The 23,060-nt window shown below is 44.5% G+C and overlaps 1 protein-coding gene across 1 annotated transcript in view; it reads right to left on the bottom strand.

The window, feature by feature from the left end:
• Pag1 (phosphoprotein membrane anchor with glycosphingolipid microdomains 1) overlaps positions 1–23,060 on the bottom strand; it is a 168,254-nt gene that overhangs the window by 37,453 nt on the left and 107,741 nt on the right. The window contains exon 3 of the mRNA XM_051158289.1: positions 18,414–18,508. The gene's annotated coding sequence lies outside the window, so the exon portion shown is untranslated. The remainder of the gene's footprint in view (positions 1–18,413; positions 18,509–23,060) is intronic.

Raw genomic sequence — 23,060 nt, 5'->3', positions numbered from 1 at the left:
CGATGGTGGGGAAGGCACGGTGGCAGGAGCAGGAAGTTGAGAAATGCCTACAGTGAACCAGAAGCGGTAAACCTTCCCAAGGGTAACCTCTAGCAATGTTACACAGCACCACCAACGGGGAACCAAGGATTCAGATATGTGAGCCCATGAGGGAAGCTTCTCATTCAAACCGCAGCCATGATGGTAACTTTTATCTTCTCAAACTGTGGGCCCAAATAAACTCTTCCTCCCTCAAGTTACTTTCTGAGGGACATTTGGTAGCATCAACAAGGAAGGCAGCTAAAACACATATGCATATGGCAACCATATGCGGAATGGACACTTCTGCAGTTTGAGTCTGCTCCCCAGTGATGGGCCACTGAAGTTCTTTCAGCCCCAATCACAGCCCTTTTCCTTACTTTGCCCTCTATTACCTTCTTGTGTGTATTACTTACAACCATGGCCTCAATTCCCATCATGCTGCCTTGATGCTGAGTGTGGATGCCCACTCAAGATACCCAGCTTGCATCTGAGCCTCTCCCGCTGGTGTCTCGCAGGCTGCGCCCTCCACCAGCCTTCAGCTGGTTGTGCTAGACTGCGGCCTAGCTTCCTCTAGTTTCTGCCCCTCTTGGCTTACCCGCCTATCCAATCCTTCTTCAAGCTCTTCAAAATCATAATCTTTTATAGGACAGCAGGTTACCAAGAAGAGACTTGATACCCTATGGGCATATACAGGGGGAGGTAATCCCCCTCAGGAACAGTCATAGGGGAGGGGGATAAGGGGAAAATGGGAGGGAGGGAAGAATGGGAGGATACAAGGGATGGGATAACCATTGAGATGTAACAAGAATAAATTAAAAAAAAAAAAAAAAAAGTCCATCGCTTCAATTGATCCTGGTTTCTGCATGTCCAGGCTGCACTCCCTCATTCAAGCAACCAGCATCTTGGCACCGAAAAAGCCTACAGGTCCCTACATTCATACAGCTGCCCTCCAACCTCAGCTAGACTGACATCTTTAAATGGAAAGTTTGACCACGCCACAGCTTAGTGCCTTTAATGCTTTCCCACTGCTCGAGAGACAAAGTAAAGGAAATCATAAATGTCCTCATACTTCCGGAACTTCCGCCTTTCGCACACCTCCCTTACCTCATCCTGCTCACTCACAGCTTCCAGCTCCTACCACTTCTGCTTCTCTGGGACTTCAACCCATACACAGGCTTTCCCCACTTCAGGTCCACATTGCACCACAGTAGGGAAGAATCTACGGTAAAGGTCACTGCCAGTAGCTTCCGCTTATCCCTCTTTCACCACATCATGTGTTTGATGCTCAGATGTATATGTGATGCAGCTAGGCTGTGTGACACCACTACCAGGAGATTAACCCTGAGTCAGGAGCCAGGAGACCCCGCAGCTTCTTGTCTGGTGGCAGGCAGCCATCTCATCTCCTGACACTGTGTGGTCAATCTTGTTGAATTTGCTTTAGGTTTGGTTTTAGTTTCTGTTTGCATAGTTACTTGGAAAGTATGGGATTAGGTTTAAACATAAGGCCCATTTGTACTACTTCCCCAAAAGATTGTTGAGAAAGAGACCACTAATCATTCTGCACTCAAAGTTCAAATGTCACCCAACTCTTAGAACACAGAGGATTTCCTCAAATCAACACCATGTAAGGCTGATTCCACACTTCTCTCTCTCTCTCTCTCTCTCTCTCTCTCTCTCTCTCTCTCTCTCTCTCTCTCTCTCTCTCTCTCTCTCTCTCTCTCTCTCTCTCTCTCTCTCTCTCTGTGTGTGTGTGTATGTGCAGTGTGTGGAGACCAGATGATGTGGGCAGCTCTGCCCCATCACTGTCTACCCTGTCTCCGTAACTCAGGGTCTGTCATTGATCTTGGAGTGAGGCTGGAGGTCAACAAGCATCAGCAATCCTCCTGTCTCTGCCTCTCTCCTTGCGGTGCTAGGTTTACACATCCATGGCCATGGCATGTCTTTTTATGTGGGTACTGGGATCCGAACTCAAGTCTTTATGCTTGTCCAGCAACTGCTCTGCCCACTAAGCCATCCTCTTGACCCCCTCTTTCCTCCTTTTTTTAAAAGTAGAAAGTGGCAATCACAGCATCACCTATAAAGTCAGTGTGCAATAGGGCTCAAGGGACAGGAATGGAAATGAATCCTTGACCTGAGTCAAGGTCCTGAGCCACTCACTCATGTATGCACTCCCACACACACTCACCCGCTCACTCCTCACTCACTTTCACTCATGCACTCACTCACACTCACTCACCCTCACTCACTCACACATGCACTCTCTCACAAATGTACTCACTCAATCACTCACATACTTGCTCACTCACTCCCAACTCACTCATGTACTCTCTCTTGCTCACTCACACATAAGCTCGCTCATTCACTTATAAACACCAGGAGCCAACTTTGCACCTCTTTCCCACCAACTCATGATAGTGAGATGACCTTAGCTTTGTGGGCTATGTCAGCATTATCACACTTTCCAAAGGGTTTCCTTTCTGAGTAATTCAAAATTTGAAAAAGGTGACTAGTTAATTTTTGTTTTATAAAGTGGATCCATATGACAGAGAATCCCACCTAGGGGACAGGAGTATCCCTCTGCTTGTGACAATCTCTAAAGTCTATATTTCTTTCCTCCTTATGTATCTGGATTAGAAAACATGGGATTCTGTACACTGACGCTCTTATAAGATCACATATTGGGCAACACAAAACCCAGTGTGAGCAGGTAATACCAGTAGTGATGTAGCCAGTAGTAATTAGCATCTTTCTCACTTTTGTTGAATGACAAAACTCACCGGCCTCATGGCACATGCCTGTAATCCCAGCACTCTGTGAGTTCGAGGTCTGCCTGGTTTACAAAGTGAGTCCAGGACAGCCAAAGCTACACATAAAATACCCTGCCCCCCTCCAAAGACAAAACTCACTATATATATATATATATTCTTTCTTTGTAACATTAAAAAGACATGATGTGGAGGAAGAGAAAAAAGAGAAAGAAAAGAATAAAAGGAAGATGGAGATTTGACTTTGATGGTTGAGGACTAAGACATGGAGAAGATGGGGGTAAGACATTATTCAACACCACCCACGTTGGGCTCTTCATGCTACACTGGGTGTCATGGTACACCTCTGGAGTTGCAGCATTCAGGAGTTGGACGTAGGAGAATCCTGAATTCATGGTCAGCCTTGGCTGCACAGTATGTTTGAGGCCAATCTGGACTATATGAGATCTGTCTCAAAGTGGGAAGGAAGGAGAAGGAAGAAGCAGAGAGAAAGGGAGGGATAAAGGGAGTGAGGAAGGGAAAAAGAGAGGCAGGGAGGGAGAGAGGGAGAGAGATCTCTAAAGATGACAAAATTCTATAATTTTCTAAGTGTGATTGTTTGAATACTGTAGCTTGTGTAAGAAAGAACTAGCATTTTTATTTTACCAGCTATCTAGCATGGGGGGAGGGAAACAGTAACCTCATGAATGGCTTTCATCTGTGTGGTTTCCAACAGTTTTGAACATGTACACTTAGTGGTGAGTATTAACACTGAAAACCTTATGCTATGTACAGGTCCTAGAGAGCTAGTCCCAGATACTTGCATTTAAAAATGCAATGACAATCACTGGGGCAATTTAAAAGGTTTGCAGGGCTTACCAGGGTAAAATTCTCTAATCCTGGGCTCATCAATCTATACGCCATTTAGTTTTGTAAACACATGTCAAAAATATGGAATTCCCCTTAAAGATATATAAATAGACTCACCAAGTTTAGACTATGAAGCCCAGATGGCCTACCAGTATCAACAAAAGTACGTGCCTTGCCAACATGAATTTTACAAACCAGAAAAATCACTGTCAGGCCTGCAGAGCAGACAAAGCAGGATAGTTAGGTGCTTCGTTCCACGGTCCATAAAACGTTATTTTAAAAACAAATACTGGATGTTCAGAATAAACGCCTTCATTACCAAGGTACCAAAGCCTTCCTTCCAGAAGACTGACCTGCATGCCCTGTGTTCCCCGAGAAAGGGGGGCAGAGACAGATGTGATCAGGGACTCTTAAAAGCAGATGCAAAACCGTCAGATCACCCCTGTGGGCTTTGAACATCTAAGCCCAATTTCTTTTCTTTCTGATACCCTCAGTCCCTCAGGCTCAGTATCTGTGTGGTGGCTCACAATCCACTAACATTAATGGAATGGGATGGTTATATAAGCACTGATGCCACGAGGTGACTCTTGAAGAAGGAGCTGAGGTGAGGCCTACGGTTTCAGATTCCCCTCTGTGGCCCAGAGAGCTGTGTGCTGCATCTCTGCAAAATCACCCATGGGGTTGTTGGACAGTGATGCCCAAAGAGAAGGATTCGGGCTCTCTAACCAGTCTCGGCACTGGTGGTGGTTTGGTGAAACAGGCTGTCAAGGGCAGAGATCCCATCACAAGACATCTGTTTTAGGGGCTTAAAGATCTGCTTGCTACAAAAGGCAGCCCTCTTAATGAATTTGCCGTAATTCTACTGTATGCATTCATGTGTGGTGTATACAGTGGCATGTATGCACATGTGGGCAGGAGCACCTATCCCCGCAAAGGACAGAACATAATTTCAGGTCCCCCCCACCCCCTTCTCTCTGACTCATTCTCTCGAGGCAAGGTCTCTCACTGAACTTGGAGCTTGCTACTCTGAGCCCCAGTGATCTGTCTCTGACCCACCCTTCGGCACTGTGGTCACAGGCACACATGCAGCTACACCAGACTTTTTATGTTCTGGGGGAATCCAAACTCACTTGTACAGCCAACACTCTACCCACAAAGACACATCCCTGGCCCTCTATGCATTTTTTAATAACCTTTGATGTTTTATTCATTTCAAAACAGGCAGACATTTTTCATCCACATCACTAATTAGATATTCCAGCTGCCAGACAAATACCTCCGCTCAATGAGATGCATGGGACTTGTGTGCACTTTGTGGATCAATCTGGAACTATGTGGAACTTAAGTGGTTTGATGAAAATACTTACACTAGTGAAATAAATCAATAAAGGGTTATTAAGAGCCTGGGTTTTGAAATGGATTCTTGCCTATTATGAAACACTATTGTTTGGGAGATGAAATATTGTATTTTATTGTTTATGGCTCTTTCCTTGTGTTGACCTTTCATAGGGTGTGCGCCACTGCCGCCAAGCTCTCGCTGCCCCTCTAAGTGACAGTCCCCGACCCTACACATGCACCCAGAGGTCCCTTCCTTACATCTGTTACCATGCTGGGCGGGGAAGGCTGCACGACAGCTCACTTGTGTATGTAGTGTTTCATGGAGGCTCATTTGATTCTTTTAAAAAGCAAGCAATGAAAAATTTGGATATGAATCTGATATTTAGTACATCTAAGAAAAGGTTAACAGTTTCCAGGGATGGAACAGGAACAATTTGCCAGGCACTTTTGAACTTGTGGCCTCATGTAGAAAAATGAGACTCCGTGTAACGTGTTCTTCATCAGTTTGTGAAATAGGTGGGAGAGATCAAAGATGGTCACAGGTGTCCCCCTCCCTGTATCCCCACTGCTTGTAAAGTGACTTTATAGTTCCTCCCATTGAAAAACAGCTGTTTCTGGGCTGGCTTTTTGATTCATTTCTACTTATGCAAAGCAGTGGCAGCAACAGTAGACACATTCTGAACCTTCCAGAAGCTGTGCATGCTTCACCCATTACTCCTGGATCCCTGTTTTCTCTCTACAAAGTCTAGACTGTTCATGGGCTTGGGCCCAGTTGTCCCGATAGTTTCTAAAGTCCAGTAAATCCCTGGACTCAGAGAGATGCAGCTGACCGCAGGCCGATGATGGACTCGTCATAAACCCCAGCGAGATCAGAGCTGCCCAGGTAAGTCAGCACACAGCACGAGCTAAGGACATGGCTGGTTGTAAGCTGTCCAGTTATGGGGTGGCCTGTTACACAGTAAAAGCTAACAGACACATTGTTGACCTTTCTGGGCTAAACACAGGCAACTGTCACTTGTCCATGTTCCACCAGCTGCTACATGACAAAGGCTATCTATCGGGCTATCACATCTGACATAGGGGCTTGGGCTATTAGGTCACAAAACTGTCCTGACCCGGAAGCCCAAATGCAGTGCCCTTGGTGTCAGGCGAGACATTATTTCCTGCATCTGGGGAATTTGAAATGTCTGTGCCTGATGAAACTGAAATTTGATAATTTTGCTCCTGCTATTCTTAGTACCTGAAATGAACTTTGTGCTTTTGAAATCTGCTCAAATGTAACCACTTCTCAGGAATTTCTCGTAATTTTCGAAGACAGAGTGGCTTTTTTTTCTGTGCTCTGGGAGATGGTGCAAGGAACACCATCACTCCCTCTTCCCTTATCCTTGCCCCTCACAATGTGATGCTTCAGTACCTTTTAGCAAGAGATGGAATCTGCTTTTCCACCATCTGACTGGGTGATTTTCTTTGGCCAAGAAATGCAGCAACAGTGGCAATTTCTCAGTGCTGGGAAGACATCTTGTATTCTCAAGGGAATCCTGCTGCCCCTCCCAACAAACCTACTATGCCCTTCTGAGAGAACCAGAGAGCCGAGCTGTCAGCCAGTGTCTCAGCTGAAGCTCAGACATGGGAGAAGAGCCCAGGTAAGATGAGCTAAGCCATGACCCATGTCACACAGAACCCAGCCAACCACTGCACAGGATGAAGAGCCAGATAAACGGTCACCTGAGATTGCCCTGGAGCAATGGGTAAGGGTTTCTATTTTACTTCAGGCACAAGAAATCATGTGTATTTTTGCGGCAGTTTTAAGCCGTATTTTTGATTGAGCTCTTTTATTAACAAAATGAACAAATGATGGAATGACAAAATATTCAAAAAGATTTGTTTTCTAACAAAACGTAACTCTGGATTTCTGGCTATAATGAGGGCTCAGGGGATTGAACCAGGCTCCTCGTACTGGCAAAGCCAAGAACTCTGGCTTTTTATTCATCTTTCCTGGGAGTAAGATCAATGCTAGCATGGGACCTGATACACAGCAAGTGCGTTTAACTGTCAGCTGCCATTGACCCTATGTGGGAAGTAAGGCACCAGGCAGAACGGAGCGAGGCCAGTGTCACCCTAGAAGCATGCATGCCATGTCTGTAAGGGTGTCACTGTCAGGACAGCCTCTCCCCATGTCTGCTGGATGGGGAGTCAGGGGAAGCCACAAGCTACTCTGTTGTTTGTGCATGCTGGCAAGTCTCTTCCTCTTTGAAACTATGCTCCTCCCTGTGGTGCCCCAGCTCCAGGCAGCCAATCACAAACAGCAGGGGCATCCTGTGCTGGAGGGCCACCCTGGAGGCCTCTTGCTTTGGGAGGCAGTAGTCTTTAACCTCGCACATTAGAAACCCCTGGGAGCTTTAAGGAAATGCCTGTAGAGATTAGGTTAATTAGTTTGGGGACACTAAAAACCTGTGGGTGATCTGATGTAATAGTCAAAATTGAGAACGGCTATTCAACCTCTTCAGATAGCTCCCCTTCCGTCATCATCATCATCATCATGGGATTTAGCATTCGTGGTAATTATAACAAACTCTTTTTAATGTGCCTGGAATCAAAACCCAGCACTGATGTATTTCTTTTATTTTTTTCTTTTTTTTAAATTTAATTAATTTATTCAGATTATGACTCAGTTATCCCATCACTTGTATCCTCCCGTTCCTCTCCCTTTCACCCTAACTCCCCTCCCCTAGGTCTAAGACTGAGGGGGGCCTCCTCCCCCACTATATGGTCATAGGCTATCAAGTCTCATCTTGGTAGCCTGCTTATTAATTTCTTATAGTAGACAATGCCTGGCTTTGAAGGAACTAAAAAATAACCAGTAGATGAGGAATGTCCCCATGATTAACCCTAAGCACAATGTGAACACTTGCTGGAACACAAACTGTCCCCAAAGCCTCTAACATAGATGGGCATTCAAAGCTTTGTTGACCTAAATTCAGTAACACACAATGACACTACAGGTTGCATTAAATAACACACCAAAGCTAAAGTGTATAGTCAACAAGCACATTAAACTTTCTCTGGAAATGTACATTATTGTGTGTATAAAAATCACTTCATCACAAATGAAGCTACGATGTGGTATTTTAGTGTGATTTTAATTTTAGGTTCAGATTCAACATGGGGCTGTCAAAGAATATGGCTTTATCTTCCTGGGGCTGTCAAAGAATATGGCTTTATCTTCCTGGTGTGCAAGTGACTCTCACATGGCAGTAGTGTTATTTTCAAAATTATAATTATATTCGGGCAAAAGTTCCAAAGTGTCAAAACTATACTAATCTTGTTACAGAATACATAATATATACAAATCATTTTAAAGCCAACATTTCATCCTTAGTAGATTCTGTGCCTATATTTACAAATGTGACAATATTTCATATCATAGGTTCCCCGGGGAAAAACCTGGCCAGACCTTGACAGGAAAACAAGACCTGAGGTGTACATCAGGCCCAGCTCTCCCATGCCCGCATGTCTGAGCCTCCATCTTCTCTTGGGGGCGTCTGGGGGCTGGAGACAAAGCAACCCACTGCAGAAAGTCGGGCTGCAGGACTGGAGCTGGTCCCCAGCCTTTGCCAGCCTCTGTGTGGTTATATTCAATGGAAGAATTTAGCAAGGGGGGAGAAATGGTCACTTTCTATGCCAGTTCTTCTTACAAAGTGGGCTCCAAGCCATTGGCTGTGTCGGTTTAAAATGTGTCTGCCCTAGCATCTTACATTATCATGCTACAATCATTAAGTCTACATAATATCAGTATACTGTTATCATTTCATTCGTATTTCCTCACCCTTTACCTGTAGCGCTGGCTGGCCGTGGACCGGAAGCAGTCTTCCAGCTTGTGCCTCTCAGATGCAGGCAGGCGTGAACCACCACCCGAAGATTCTGATGATTGGCTTCCTGTCCCAGGCCCCACCCAGGATGCTTGTTACATTCAGTTGGCTCCTTTTTTTTTTTTTTTGAGAGATGGGGACTCAGAGGGCACAATCCTACAAATTACTGTCCTCCTGTCATCTAATATGAGGGGAAAGGGCACATGTTAATGAAGTAATCTCAAGTTTTAATTATGAGAAATACACTGTGGGCAGAAGAAAGGTTAAGTTCAAAAGAATGTGACACTTGGAAGGACCTTGCATGTGGTCTCTGATTTTTATTACGGATTAACAAAACCTAAGCAGCAAGAGATAGGACAGAGTGGTGGAAATAGGAGCTATTTCGCACACCACCATGACAGTATTGTATAATTTGCCATCACCGGCTTGGGGAAAGTTTATCTTTTTAAAGCCCATGGCGGCTCACTGATCATCTTCCTGTCAATGCTTATGTAAAACAGTTCCCAAACAAGACCAAGTCATCTTACTCGAAAGTGAACTGTGAGATCACAACAGGGAATGTTGAAGCGTTGGCGACCCATAGAGAGATGCCAAGCCCTCTGTTCTGATTGACGCTGGACTATAAACGGGGAATCTAAAGGCTAAAAATGTCCCCAGGTCACCAACCACAGCACTTTAATATCTTTTTTTTTTTTTTCTAGTGAAAATGACCTGTTCTTTCAAAGTTTGAAAATACCAACTAGTTATGGTTCCAAGAAATACTGTAGTTTACTCCAGCTAACGCGGTGTAAAAGCTGCTTCATCGGGAGCTAGACGGGCCAAGGACACAACAAGGACACCTGCAGAATCAACTAACCGGGGGCCATGGAGCTCACAGGGACGAAACTGCCAACCAGAGAGCACGCATGGGACAGACCCAGGCCCTCTGCATGTGTCTAAGAGTTGTATATACAAGAGCCTGGTGTTTATGTGGGACCCTAAAATGGGAGCAGGGCTGTGTCTGACTACACTGCCACCTTTGGACCCCTTTTCCCTAACTGGGCTGCCTTGTGTAGCCTCCATAAGATGAACCTAGTCCTACTACAACTTGATATGCCAAGGCTGGTTGACATCCAGGGAAGGCCTCCCTTTCCTGAGGAGACTGGGAGGAGGGGTGGATGGGGGCGGTGAGAGGGAGGGGCTGGGAGGAGAGGTGGGAGGGGAATCTGAGATCAGGATATAAAGTAAACTTAAAGTAAATAAGCAATTTTAAAAATATCATTTTTTCCCCCCAAGTGGTGGTGATGCATACCTTTAATCCCAGCACTAGGGAGGCAAAGTCAGACAGATCTCTGTGTGTTTGAGGCCAGCCTGGTCTACAGCATGAGTTCCACACAGAGAAACCCTATCTTGGAAAACCAAAAAAAAAAAAAAAAAAGAAAAGAAAAGAAAAATTACCATATTTTAAGAAAATTTGAATTGTGAAACAAACTAAAGAAGGAAAGCACATTTCTTAGTGGACAGGACAGTGCTGTGATGACAGGCGGGTTTTTAAATTAACATCAAGAAGAGCTAACCAAAAAAAGAAAAACAGAACATTGATTAGAGCCAAGCAGCCTTCTTGGAAGACAGTGAGTCCACACTAAATAATTCTGACCATTGTTAGTAGTGTTTGAATGTAACAGTTGATGTAAATTTTATCTAGTGTGCTGGAAAAAACGGACAAAAACAGAACATCAAAACTGCTAAGCCTGTCAAATAAGAGGATCCTAACCATGTTCAAAGGCACAAAGGAAGGAAAAGGAAGATATTTTAATAAAAAGTAGAAATTCTTTGGAAATCTCCTTTTATGATAAAAAGAACAATAAATGAAGAAATGCCACTGTCTTCTGCTAGGCATTTCAAATACAGTATGTATAGAGAACAGCATAGGGACCTGCAGAGACACTTAAGGCTAGCACTCATCTCAAGAGGCAATCCCCTCGGACAGAAACTCTGAGACCTGGCATGGATGGGGTAGCGGTGCTGTGAGCTCTGCTTCGTGACATTTTCTTCTAATAAAATGACTGTCCTGATAGACTTCAGGATTTCCTCTGTGACTGCTCAGGCCTCATATGAATTACAATGTTTATGAGGTGACCTGCCTTTAGTAGGTCAACATGCATGTAGTAATAGGGTAGCAAGAACCACAAGATTCAAGCTGCGGCTACCACTCAGGGGAAGAGCGCTCGCCTCGCCTGTGTGAGATCCTGGGTTCAGTCTCTGATCACACACACACACACACACACACCTGTGATTTGGGAGGCTGGAGAGATGGCTCAGGGCCTCAGAACACTTGCAGCTCTTTTGGACCCAGGTTTAATCTCCAGCACCTAGTTGAGGGGTCAGAACCATCTGTAACTCCAATTCCAGGGCGAGCGGCACTGTCTGTTGGCCTCCCTGAATAACAAGCGCACATGCGGTACAGATACACATGCAGGCAAGGCACTCACATACAGAAAATAAAAATAAGTATTTAAAAAAAGAATGGCGAGGTTCCAATTACAACATATATAAACATTACTTCAACAGCTTCCCTGGGCTTCATTGAAAGTATGGCCTACTTTGACTTTCAGGGTTAAATCTTTGTAAGCCTTTATAGCAGATATTTAAATATTTTATAATACATAAGAAATGGCATGTAAAAATTTGTTTTTTTTCATGTATTATTGTCAAATTTGTTTAAAAATAAACTTTAGCTGCTATATTTTGTGATTTTTTTCTACCTAAAAAATAATGTATTTTTAATTCATTTTAAATCTATTTTGTAATGAAATGCCTGGATATGAAATGAAAAGGATATTTAAAATATCCCTTAAAAGGATTTACTTACATTGTGAGTGTTTTGCCTGTATGTATGTCATCTGCACACCACATGCATGCCTGGTGCCTGAGGAACTCAGAGGAAGGCTTTGGACCTCTTGGAACTAGAGTAAAGGATGACTTTGAGCTGCCATGTGGTACTGGAAACTGTACCTGGATTCTCTGTAAGAGCAACAAGTGTTCTTAAACGCCGAGCCATCTTTCTAGCCCCACCAACCATTTTTGAAATGGCAGTTATGGCCAGGCGTGCTGGTGCATGCGATGGGCCAGTGTGGTCACAAAGTGAGTCCAGGACAGCCAGGGCTATACAGGAAAACCCTGTTTCAAAAAACCAAAAAAACTCCAAACAAAGAAAAACAAAACAAAAGAAAAACCAAAAAACAAACAAACAAACAAAAAACAATCCCCCCAAAACCCCAAACAAACAAGAAAAGAAAAGAAAAGAAATGGCAGTTATGCTGTTATGCTATATGTTCTTGGTTTGGGAACTAAGTATATAATTTTAAAGCTATTTTTAACATATGATACTAAAACACACAAATAACTAATAAATAACTAACATTATGGTATCTTGAATTTGGTCAAAACTACTGAACATATAATTTTTTTTGGTGGTTAATAATACTATAAAGTACCTGACAAAAAGTTTTTGGCACTCGCATGTGCACAAACACACACACACACACACACACACACACACACACACACACACACACACACAGAGCACTGATTTTCTTTGACAACTTCCTACATGTATAAAACACAAGTCTCTTTTTCACATTCAAATTTGTGTGTGTGTGTTTTGTTTGTTTTTCATGACAAGGTTTCTCTGTGTATTCCTGGCTGTCCTGGAACTCACTCTGTAGACCAGACTGGCCTTGAATTCAAAGATGCGCCTGCCTCTGCCTCCCACGTACTGGGAGTAAAGCTACCACTGCCTAGCTATGTTTTTGTGTTTTATCTTGTGATCTGCTGAGTTTAATCAGGGCCATTTGTGTGATCACTGGCTTTGAACTACCCAGTGGAGCCTAGTGGGCTCACCTGTGGGTACCCTATGGAAGACATTGGTTGTCTCTCCCTGAGAATTCACCAGTCAGCAGGGCAGGATTGAGAGGGTCAGACATTTACAAGGACACCTGCCAGCCTTCACAGGCATCAGCCAATCCCAGTTAGAGTCATGGAACAGGATACTCTTACCCCCAGAAAAGATCACACTGAGTAAATCTGAGCCAATCAGCTGCTAATGTGACCATATATGGCTTAATGCCCCTGGGCTGTTACTTGGGTGACTGGCCATCCAGCCCCAGCCAATCAGCTTACTCCTCCTCATGTAACCACACTTTAGTTCCCCCAATCAAATTAGAGAATAGTCATTCCCTTGGAATTCCCCTCGTTTCCTATAAAAGGCCTGCGTGCCTTTGTCTGGGGTCACTGCCATTTTGTATGGCTGGTCCACCCCTGCATGCAGGCTGTTTCTGCAGAATAATAGCTCTTTGTTTTTCCATACTATTCCCGTCCGGGGTCTTCCTTCGGTGACTCTCAGACCTTCCCAGGATATGGCCTTGTGAATCCTTCCCTGATCTCTGAATGATTGGTAAAAGGCTCTGTCTTCAGCAAGGCCCAAGGCCAGCAATTATAAATGATGTGATGGCCAAGGGTTTAGTTAAGGACTTACCTGAAATTTGTACATATTGTGTTTCATTTCACACACACACACACACACACACACACACACACACACACTATTCCCAACTTCATGACAAGTATGTACAAATTCTGAGCACATGGCTATAGGTAGTAATGTGGCAACAGCAATGTTTCTTAATGTGTACTGCCAACAGTCTGCTATATATTATATGTATAAAGAAACCACATTTACTAATATTGAAAACTACACAAAACCGAGATTGGAATTTTGAATGTTTACACAAAAAATCCTTAAGCATTAACTGTGCTTGCTCCCCTGACTTTCTCTAGTAGTATATTCCAAAACACTTTTCAAACATCATTTTCTTAAATATTTAGCTTATCATTTCATTGATCAATACTATAAAACCAGAAATTGGGTTTGGACATCAGTGCGATGAAACGTGTACAACTCCTGGGACATGGTGAATCCCACTGATTTTTTTGTGGCACCGCTGCTGGGAAGCACTCACGACCCTGGGCCTGGGCACGTTACAAGAAGTTACATAAGGGTGAAGGGAAGGAAGCCGGGCAGGTGGAAAGCCAGGCTACCGTGCTTTGCCACTGACAGCAGTTAACTGGCATGCACCAGGGACCTGGCGCTTTCAGTCACATAGCCTGTCAGGTCCTGGAGGGTCCCTCAGAGCTCAAGCATCACGTTCAGGACCAGTGATGGTGAGTGCACAGCTCACGGGCCTCACATCTACTGAGGTTCCACATCGTCTTGCGGCAGAGCCCAGACCGCTACATAAAAGACCATGGAAAAACCTTGGCCTCAAAACTGGGAACAGTTGTTTCTCCTGGGAATGTTTGGTTGTTTGAGCTTAGAACATCATTAATCATGAAACAATGGACACAGTTGCCTTTTCAAACTGTTCATTAAAAGGTACACATGCAGCATGAAGAATTTGTAGGATTCCTCCTTATGTTAACAGCTCCCTCCTTTTGTGTGCTATACCTCAGTTCCCTCGTGTGTGTGTGTGTGTGTGTGTGTGTGTGTGTGTGTGAGAGAGAGAGAGAGAGAGAGAGAGAGAGAGAGAGAGAGGAGAGTGAGGAGAGAGGAGAGGAGGAGAGGAGAGAGAGAGAGAGAGAGAGAGAGAGAGAGAGAGAGCGAGAGCGCTCCTTGTGGACTACGGCAGGCTGTCCACAGCCCTCGTTTTATAAAGATCTCAGGGCTAATCCAGTTCTAGCTGGTGTATTTCACAGATGAGCAACCCCAAGTCTCAGTAGTTATCACTTCAAAGTCTGGCTGGAAGGCGGGGGTCCCAAAAGGAGTTTATGATTTTTTTGTTAGCATACGGTTGCTTCTATGCCATGAGAGTCTCTCTTCTGTTCTTGAGATGGTACCATCCAAGAGACGCTGCTAAACCCTTGTCCCCACCAGAGAAGATGCATGCTTTAGGAAACTACAGTCTGTCCCTCCCTTTAGAGAGTCACAAGAAAATTCTGACAAGTCTTATGACAGGTGAATCAACTTAATCCTTTCTAATGCATATCTGCAAAACGTGTCTGATTGTACATTAAAAATCACTTTCTCTTCTCTTTCATGTCCACGGTTGGGAAACTACACCCATTGAGACTCATTGGGACATACCTTGGGAGGGTCTGGGTTAAGATGAGACCCCAGCAATTAGGTCGGGGGGTGGGCCTATCATAAATGGACAGATGCTCACCTCCTGACACACCAGCCTCAGCTGAGGGTGCTCTTGAAGGTGGCAAGCCAGGCTGTTGCAAGGGGAGCGATCCCCCAGCAGTGAGAGGGACCCGGGCCTGCTGGTATCCCGGACAGGCACCTGCGCTACGGTACACCATGAGAGCCATGGAGGAAATGGCTGGAGTTCTGTCTTCTAATGATCATCATCACTTGCCCACTTTAGATAGTAGGAGCTTATAAATTTATTTTCTGCAGAAGTAAACACAATCAGACAAAGGTACTGTGTTTGCCAACATGATGCCGTTACATGCTGTGTGTGCCTCTGTGGAGGTGGCTGTATGTTTCTAGATCCTGCTCAGCAAGCTCTGGTATGGTCCAGGTGGCCCCTGTGGTGGTAGGGAACATGGCGTCCTAAGCACAGATCCCATAGCTGTTGCTGCATGCCCATGCTGTCTCGGCTCCGGCCACTCACGCGCTTACCCTCTCTGAACTTTTGTTTCATCTTAGTAACGTGTATCCTAATAATCATAATGTGGTAGCCATGCTACCCCCTCCCTTCCCGGGAGCCATGATGTGTCCATCAAACAAGAAAACGCCATCCAGACCTTGTCGTAGCTTCCTTTCACAGTCATTTGTCTTTCCAGTGGATAAGGATGACTTATACCAACGGTCACACAAGACCCTTACTCTCATCTCTTCAGGATACCCGTAGCTCACCAGTTAGTATGGTTTCCTCCAGGAACCTAGCGGCCTGTGAGTTCCTACCCCTGTCCCTTTCTGATGAGTTGTGCTCACAAGTCTGAGAAGCCAGGTGCCAATGACCTGGAGTCCAGTGTCTGCAGCTGCAGAGTCAAGAGAACCAAACTGGATTTCTCTTTGACGCCATGTATGCCAGAGTCATGATGGGCCTCTGTAGACATCTTTGCCACCCAAGCAGCACCTCCACAGACCTCCTGACAAAGGCAGGCACGGCTGGTCCAGCCCCTCTAAGATGTCCTCGTGCACGGCATATTCTACCACATGCCATCAGCAATCCTTTACTCAATTGTTAAAAACAACAACATTTACATTAAAAGCCGACAAACTAAAGCACATCAACTGGCAACAAAAAAGGGGGAGAAGAAGGCTGAAGACCTTAGTTATTTTTATTGGTTTCTTTGTTATTGGGTCCCAAGCACTGTTATGTTAATGACTCCTCTATTTTCTGTCTAAGCGCATTCATCATCATTAGATTTATTATTGTGGTTTGTAATTGTCAGAATTGAACAAAGGTCCCCCTGCACATGAGGCACATATGCTACTACCGAGCTTCAGCGCCTGCCTTCCTTCTATACAGTATAACCACAAAAAAGAAGAAAAAGAAAGAAAGAAAAATATATGATATAGAAAAAAAAACCACAAATATATCTCTAAAAAGATTATCAACAAAAAAAGTGAAAGCTTAAACACAGCAAAACAAATGATTTGCATGAATCCTATTACCAGTGGTCAAGTAAAAGATGGGCCGTAGCTATTTAAGATGAATCTTTTATACATAGGTGATCTCAAAAGCCCTGGAGTGTGCACAATAGCTCAGCGACATGACTCTTAGAACGGTACATTTAGAAATCTGGTAATTTACGAAATGCAGTAGTTGGGAAATATTCAAAGGGGTTATTCGTCCATATATAAGGCAAGGCTGGGGAGTGACGGAGAATCTACTTGCACACTTGAGGTCAAGCTTTAAACTTGGGTCTGGCCTCGGCTCAAGTTTATATTTTTGCCCCTGCAGTCAGTCTCCAGGCAAGATTGCAGAGACTCCTTCTGAAGTTGGTGTCTTTACGGCTTTGAGCACTGTGGGTGGTGCTCTCTCTGTGCCCCTTGCCGTGCACTAATTACTCTCTGCATAACACAAATATGCTTTTTCTCTTACTTAGGTAGCACATAATTGTTTCCACGAGCTCCGAGTTAGCATCACTGGCAATGATATGAGTGCAAATGTACAGGAAGCAGCATGAGAGGCTGCCTGGTACTCACAGGGAGTCTTTCTGAATTTCTAGCACTGAAATTCTTGATGCTCCAGTACTCAGATGGGCACCCCGCTCTCATAAGGACCTTTTATGTAATGCATGCATAATGCAGTGCGAAGAAAGCAACCAAGGAGAACGTTTTCCCCAAATTATAACTTGCATCTTGGTAATGAGAAGCTATTAAAATGTATTTTTAAAAAAATCCCTAAGCTGATGTGTTTCTCAGAATTCTGTGGGTTCCCACTGCTCTGCTATTTTTCCATTCTGTATGCACAGCAGTGATTCCTGCCAAGACTATTACAGTGAGCAAACAATGTCGCCTCTGTCAGGGAAGGGAATGAATGGTGTCACAGAATTCTCTTCTACTGTACAGCCCCCCCGCCCCCCCCAGCCCTTCAGCGGAGACCGGCCAGGGAGGGTGAGGACAGAACCCGGCTCTTCCCTTGCCAATCTGAAGCTGCTTTCCAGAACACCGAGGGCAGACTAATGCCAACCATATATTATCTGATCAGAGAAAGTTGACAAGTAGATTTTCGGTCTGGTTGTATATTGTTTCATCGCTGTAGATATGAGTACACAGACATTTTTTGTAAGATAAAAGGAAGTGCTTCGTAACATAAAAAAAAAAAAAAAAAAAAAATCCCAGGGCTTAGTGAAGATAGCTTCTTGCTACAAACTAAAGAGCACAGGAGGAACTTCACAGAAAGGACATGGCAGTTTGTGTTAAGATACCAGGGGCTGAGTCATGAGTGACGAAGTGAGAATGGCTCTAAAGCTTCCGCTAAGTCAGTGCCAGTGGAGCTCATTCATAAAGGAAGAGCCTGGAGCTAGCCCTTTGGATATGCAAGGAGAGGCTGGCCCACTCACCTTGGGTCTCAAGGCCATCACCTTCCAAAACAAGACATTTATAAAGAGTTTTGCATGAACCAGTGAAAGGCATACTTAGTGTGCATTTTTCAGAAAAGAACAGAGATTTCTTAGAATTTTTCCTTACTTGTTAAGTCTTAGTGCAAAGCATAATGGTCCAGGACCCCCTTATGACACATACAGGACATGTGCTTTATTTGACCTTCAATTAGAACCACTCATCCCTTTCATTATAAAGGAATGAATGCTATTTTCAGTCTGAACACAGGGCCCTCTTCCCTCCCTCTTTTCCCACGCACTTGCTGACCAGGCTCCTGATCTCCCAGGGTAAGATGGTGTTCGCTTGGTGAGGCTGCAGCAAGAAGACGACACAGCCCCCCTTTGTCCCCCCCCCCACCCCCTTCATTCATTCACACAGTCCTAGTCTGCACTAGATCAGACAATCAAACCTCTGTGCTGTCCCACTGCCATCTGAAGACGCTAACTATGTGCTCCCTTCTTCCTACAATAATACCTTGGAGAACAGGTTGTCCAAAAAAAGTATTTCTAAGTTCTGTAATGTGCTCCGTTCGAGCGTTGTTATGCTAAGATTCTCTTTTCTTTCTTGGCCTGTAACCAAAAAAAGAAAGAAAGGATGTTGGGGGCAGGGAACGCATGTGGACGGCTGGGAAGGACACTTGCCGGCTTACTGTAACAAACGCTGGCCGGGTTACCAGGCACTGAGGTTTACATTCCTTTCTAAAGAGGCCACAGTTTGAACTTCTAAACCAGCAAAGTACTGACAGCCCTGAATACATACAAATCTCTTTCCTCTGAAACGACAGCCACGTTAGTATTTGATCAAATATAAATCAATTTACAAGAAAGACTCATCAAAGTCTTTCTAGTTTGTGACAGATAGATCTGTTTGTTACTTTAGTAGAGTTAACCTATATTTGAGATTTTAAAAAGTCATTATTTATATGAAAAGAACATTCATGCTTTCTTGGCAAGGTAAGCTGTGACTCAACTCTGACATATTCTGATGGAAAGGAAGCTGTGGTGGTGGAGTGTGAGCATCAGGACCCAACATGCGGATTTTTATCATTCTATCATCACCCCACTATGGAAAGGAGAGTGATTCTCAGAAATGTAGGCAACTACAGGGAAGATGCCCTCAGCCTTCCCTGATTCATCAGAGCCCACGTGCTGCCACCGGCCAGCCCTTCCACCTTGCTTTCCTCTCTGTTGCATTTCTCATCCTTTAACAAATCTCTTCTGTACCTAATATTTAGCATTGTTTTAAAAATATTTGTGTGTGTGTGTGTTTGTGTGTGTGCCAGTGAGGCTGGAAGAAGTATTAGGACCTCCAGAGCTGGAGTTCCAGGAAGTTTGAGACACAAGAGAGACTTGGGTCCTCTAGTGTCCTCCCTCCTCCCTCCCTCCCTCCTTCCGTCCCTCGTATTTTGAGACAGGGCTTCTCTGTGTAACAGTCTAGCTATCCCGGAACTCACTCTATAGACCAGGTTGGCCTCGAACTCACAGAGATGCACCTGCGTCTGCCTCCCTGAGTGCCAGGATGAAAAGGGTGCACTGCCATGGCCGGCACGCAACAAGTAGTCTCACTAATGCATTGCCTCTGTAGCCCCTGAATTCTTTACACAAGACATCAGGATGGAGCATGTGACAGCGGGAGGAGAGGAGTGCAATGGGGTAAATAATGAAGAGTTTATTCATGTTCTAGTGAATATCTAGCTGTTGCCTAAGACCAGAACTTCTCGATTATTTTAGCAGACTGAGGTGCAAATTCTGTTTCATTTTAACATTCAATTGTGAGTAGGACAGGAGCCACGCCCAGATTTATATTTCCATTCTTTTGGATATATCATAATTTCCGAGCGTTGCTTTCCTCTGCTGCAGAATCAGCACATTATTTATATTACATTAAGATACAGCTATTCTTTCCCTGCCAGTCTTCAAGTGAGGAAAGGCTGTCTTTCGTTTGCCAATGCACTCAGCTACATTGTTATTTTCTTGTTCCTAAAATAAATCTAAAAGTATCAGAAGAGGACACACAACCATGGGTGGCCTTCCTCCATCCCAACTCCTGGTCTCTCTGTCAGTCACACAGAGTGGGAGGACCAGGCTTCCCTGGCCTGAGCTAATTGCAGAGACACCGTTCTGTGATTTATTAGCTTTCAGGTCAGGCCTCCTCCCCAGCTCCTGCATTCAGATGTATTCAGATGCAAGTTCTAACTGCAAAGCTGTTGGCTTCCCCATGCCACTGCCCAGGCTCAGAACACAAACAGGATTTAATCACCCAGGACCAACAGCTTATTAGAAACAGTATTTCAGGGCTGCGGATGCAGTGTACGGTAGAGTACTCTTTACAGCACATTCAAGGGTCTCGGCTTCACCCCTGGTATCACCTGCACATTCAAATAAAATCAATATTCATTTTCTATTACTGGATGTGAGTGAAGAGCGTGACCTAAAAACTGAGCAATCTGAAGTGGCGTTTCCTTTTGCACTGTCAAAACAGCTAGAACAGCTGGGTGCGGTGGCACAGGCCTGCTGCAATCCCAGCACCCTGGGAGGCAGAAGCAGGCAGATCTCTGTGAGTCCGAGGCTAGCCTGGTCTACAAGAAGTAAGTCCAGGACAGAGAAACCCTGTCCCGAAAAAAATAAAAAAAAACAAACAAGCAAACAAAACAGCTAGAGCATGAGTTAAAAAATATTCCGGGGAAACAGGGTGATTGAGATAGTGTGGTAATTCCCATGAAGGCAAACAGACAGACGGATTAAATGGGGTAAATTTTACCACCCATGCGAGTAAACTCATATGTTTACATTCATTCATTTACATGGTCAATTGCCTTTTAACTGAGGTGCCAAGACTTTGGAGAAAGAATGGTCACTTTGGCAAACAGTGCTGGGACAGGAAGTAGTAGCCACACACACAAGAAGAAAGGTAATTCTGAGCTCACACCATATTAAAGTTAGCTGAAATGATGACTATTAGTGGCAAAACCTCCAGAAACTACTAAAAAGAAAACACAGGTAAATTTCCAACTACTAAAAAGAAAACACAGGTAAATTTCCATGAGCTCAGATCTAGCCAGGGAAGCCACTGATATGATGACACGTATGCAATCAATAAAATATAAAATAATAAGATGTGGACTGGAGAGATGGCTCAGCTATTAAGAGCAGTGGTTGCTCTTCCAGAGGACCCAGGTTCAATTCCCAGCACACACATGGCAGCTCACAGCTGTCTGTAGCTCCTGCTCCAGGGGATCCAACACCCTCACACAGACACACATGCAGGAGAAACACCCGTGTATATAAAATACAAATAAATACATTATTTTTTTTAAAGAGATGCACATATTAAAAACACCATGGTAAGAAGAATGACATACCAAAGAAGAGGAGAAATGGGTGCAAACCACCCGGTAAAGGAATTGCAGCTAGAATATATAAAAATCCCCTGAAAACCAATCAGATGTCCAAATCCCAAATGAGTGAAGCGTATGAACGAACAGGCATTTCTCCAAAAGAACTGATTAAAGGGCCAGTAGGTTCACAGATGGCCAACGTCATCGTCAGAGAAATGCAAGTATAAACCAGAACGAGATACCACTTCACACCGTCCCACTAAGAGTAATGTGTGCTGGTGGGATGAGAAGAAATAGGAACCTCGGCCCAGAGTGCGAGGTGATCATCCACTTGCCAAATGGTCTAGAAACTCTCCGGACATGCTAACCATTGAACTACCCCCCCCCATCCAACAGTTCTACGCCTAAGTAGGCACAAAGAGAAGCAAACCCAGAAGTAACCCACATGTCCATCAACTGGTGGACAGAAACAAAAATAGTAAACAGATACAGAGTATTAGTCACATACAGAATGGGTTCTCACATTGACATAGGTTTAACATGGATGTACTTTGAACACATGGTAAGGGAAAGAAGCCAGTGACTCTATGTATGATGGGATCCCATTGACGAGAAATGCCCAAAAAATGGTCAACTAAAGAAAGCCGGATGCAAAGAGAAAGAGTGACTGCTTAGAGCTGGGGAAGAGGAGGTAGAGAAGCTGGTGAAGGGGCGATGAAAACGCTCTACAAAGGATGCTTGTGCTGCTGTGTACTAAAATCCATTACACTGCAGCCTTTAAGTGGATGGCTTGTATGACATGCAAAGTTATAGCTCGGTGAAGTTCTTACTACAAGAAAGAAAGGATATTCCAAAAGATGTAGCCACTGTAATATTTTCCAGGTCACTCTTACAGAACTGTGGCAAGCCCCAGTATAACTCCCACTGCACCAGCAGGCTTGTGCTAAACCAAGCAGAGCACCTAGTTCCGCTCCGTGTGAGCTGCCCTGAGTAGACTCCTCATCGACTTAGTGGCCCTCCGGGGCTCCTTTCATGTGAGTGACTATCTGTACATGTGCACACTGCAAACAAAGATTGACTCAAACCAAGCCTATACTTTCAACTCAATATTTCCATCTATCTTGTGGAATTTCAGGCCTCCTGAAGCCAGCTCTCTGCTCACGCCTCTGTTCCTCTGTGTCTGTATCTACAAAGCCAGGGGAATGAGAAGACCAGCATCACTTTTTGACACCTGTTCTACTGAAAGTTTTTTAGTGGATGGCAACAGGTTCTGAACACTGATAAGAAGATTCAAACAAGGAGGAGATGAAAGCTTGCCCTGCCTAAAGCTACCCAAAACAACGGAACAGTTTAATTTTGGGGACTGTGTTACCTATGTTATGAGACCTGCCCCAGCAGTGAAAGTCATCCCAGCCATCAGACCATGACAGTATCCCCTCAGCCTGGGCAATTATAATCAAATAAACAAACTCCGTCAGTACTGAGCCAGCCTCCATTGAGGATGAGGAACAGGTGACTGGTAAGGGGTGCACTCTGCCAGTGGGGCACACTGACACAGCCTAAATGCATTAGTCACAACCAATTCAGTTTTGGGGAAGGCAAGATGGTGGGTGTGAGAGAAAAAGTGACGAGGGAAGAGATAAGGCAAGAAGAGACTTCCCGAGGCGAACACTTCTGTTTTCTGCCCCCCTCCCTAGTGGTTTGGAGGCAGTTCTCCACTGGATGTGGCTGGTCAAGAGTGGTACGAAACCCTCATTTGTGTTACCATGCGTACTGTTTGTAAT

This window comes from Acomys russatus, chromosome 2 (genome assembly GCF_903995435.1).
Source record: "Acomys russatus chromosome 2, mAcoRus1.1, whole genome shotgun sequence".
NCBI lineage: Eukaryota > Metazoa > Chordata > Mammalia > Rodentia > Muridae > Acomys > Acomys russatus.
The sequence above is the reverse complement of the archived record's forward strand: the minus strand, read 5'-3'. Positions and strand labels throughout refer to the sequence as shown.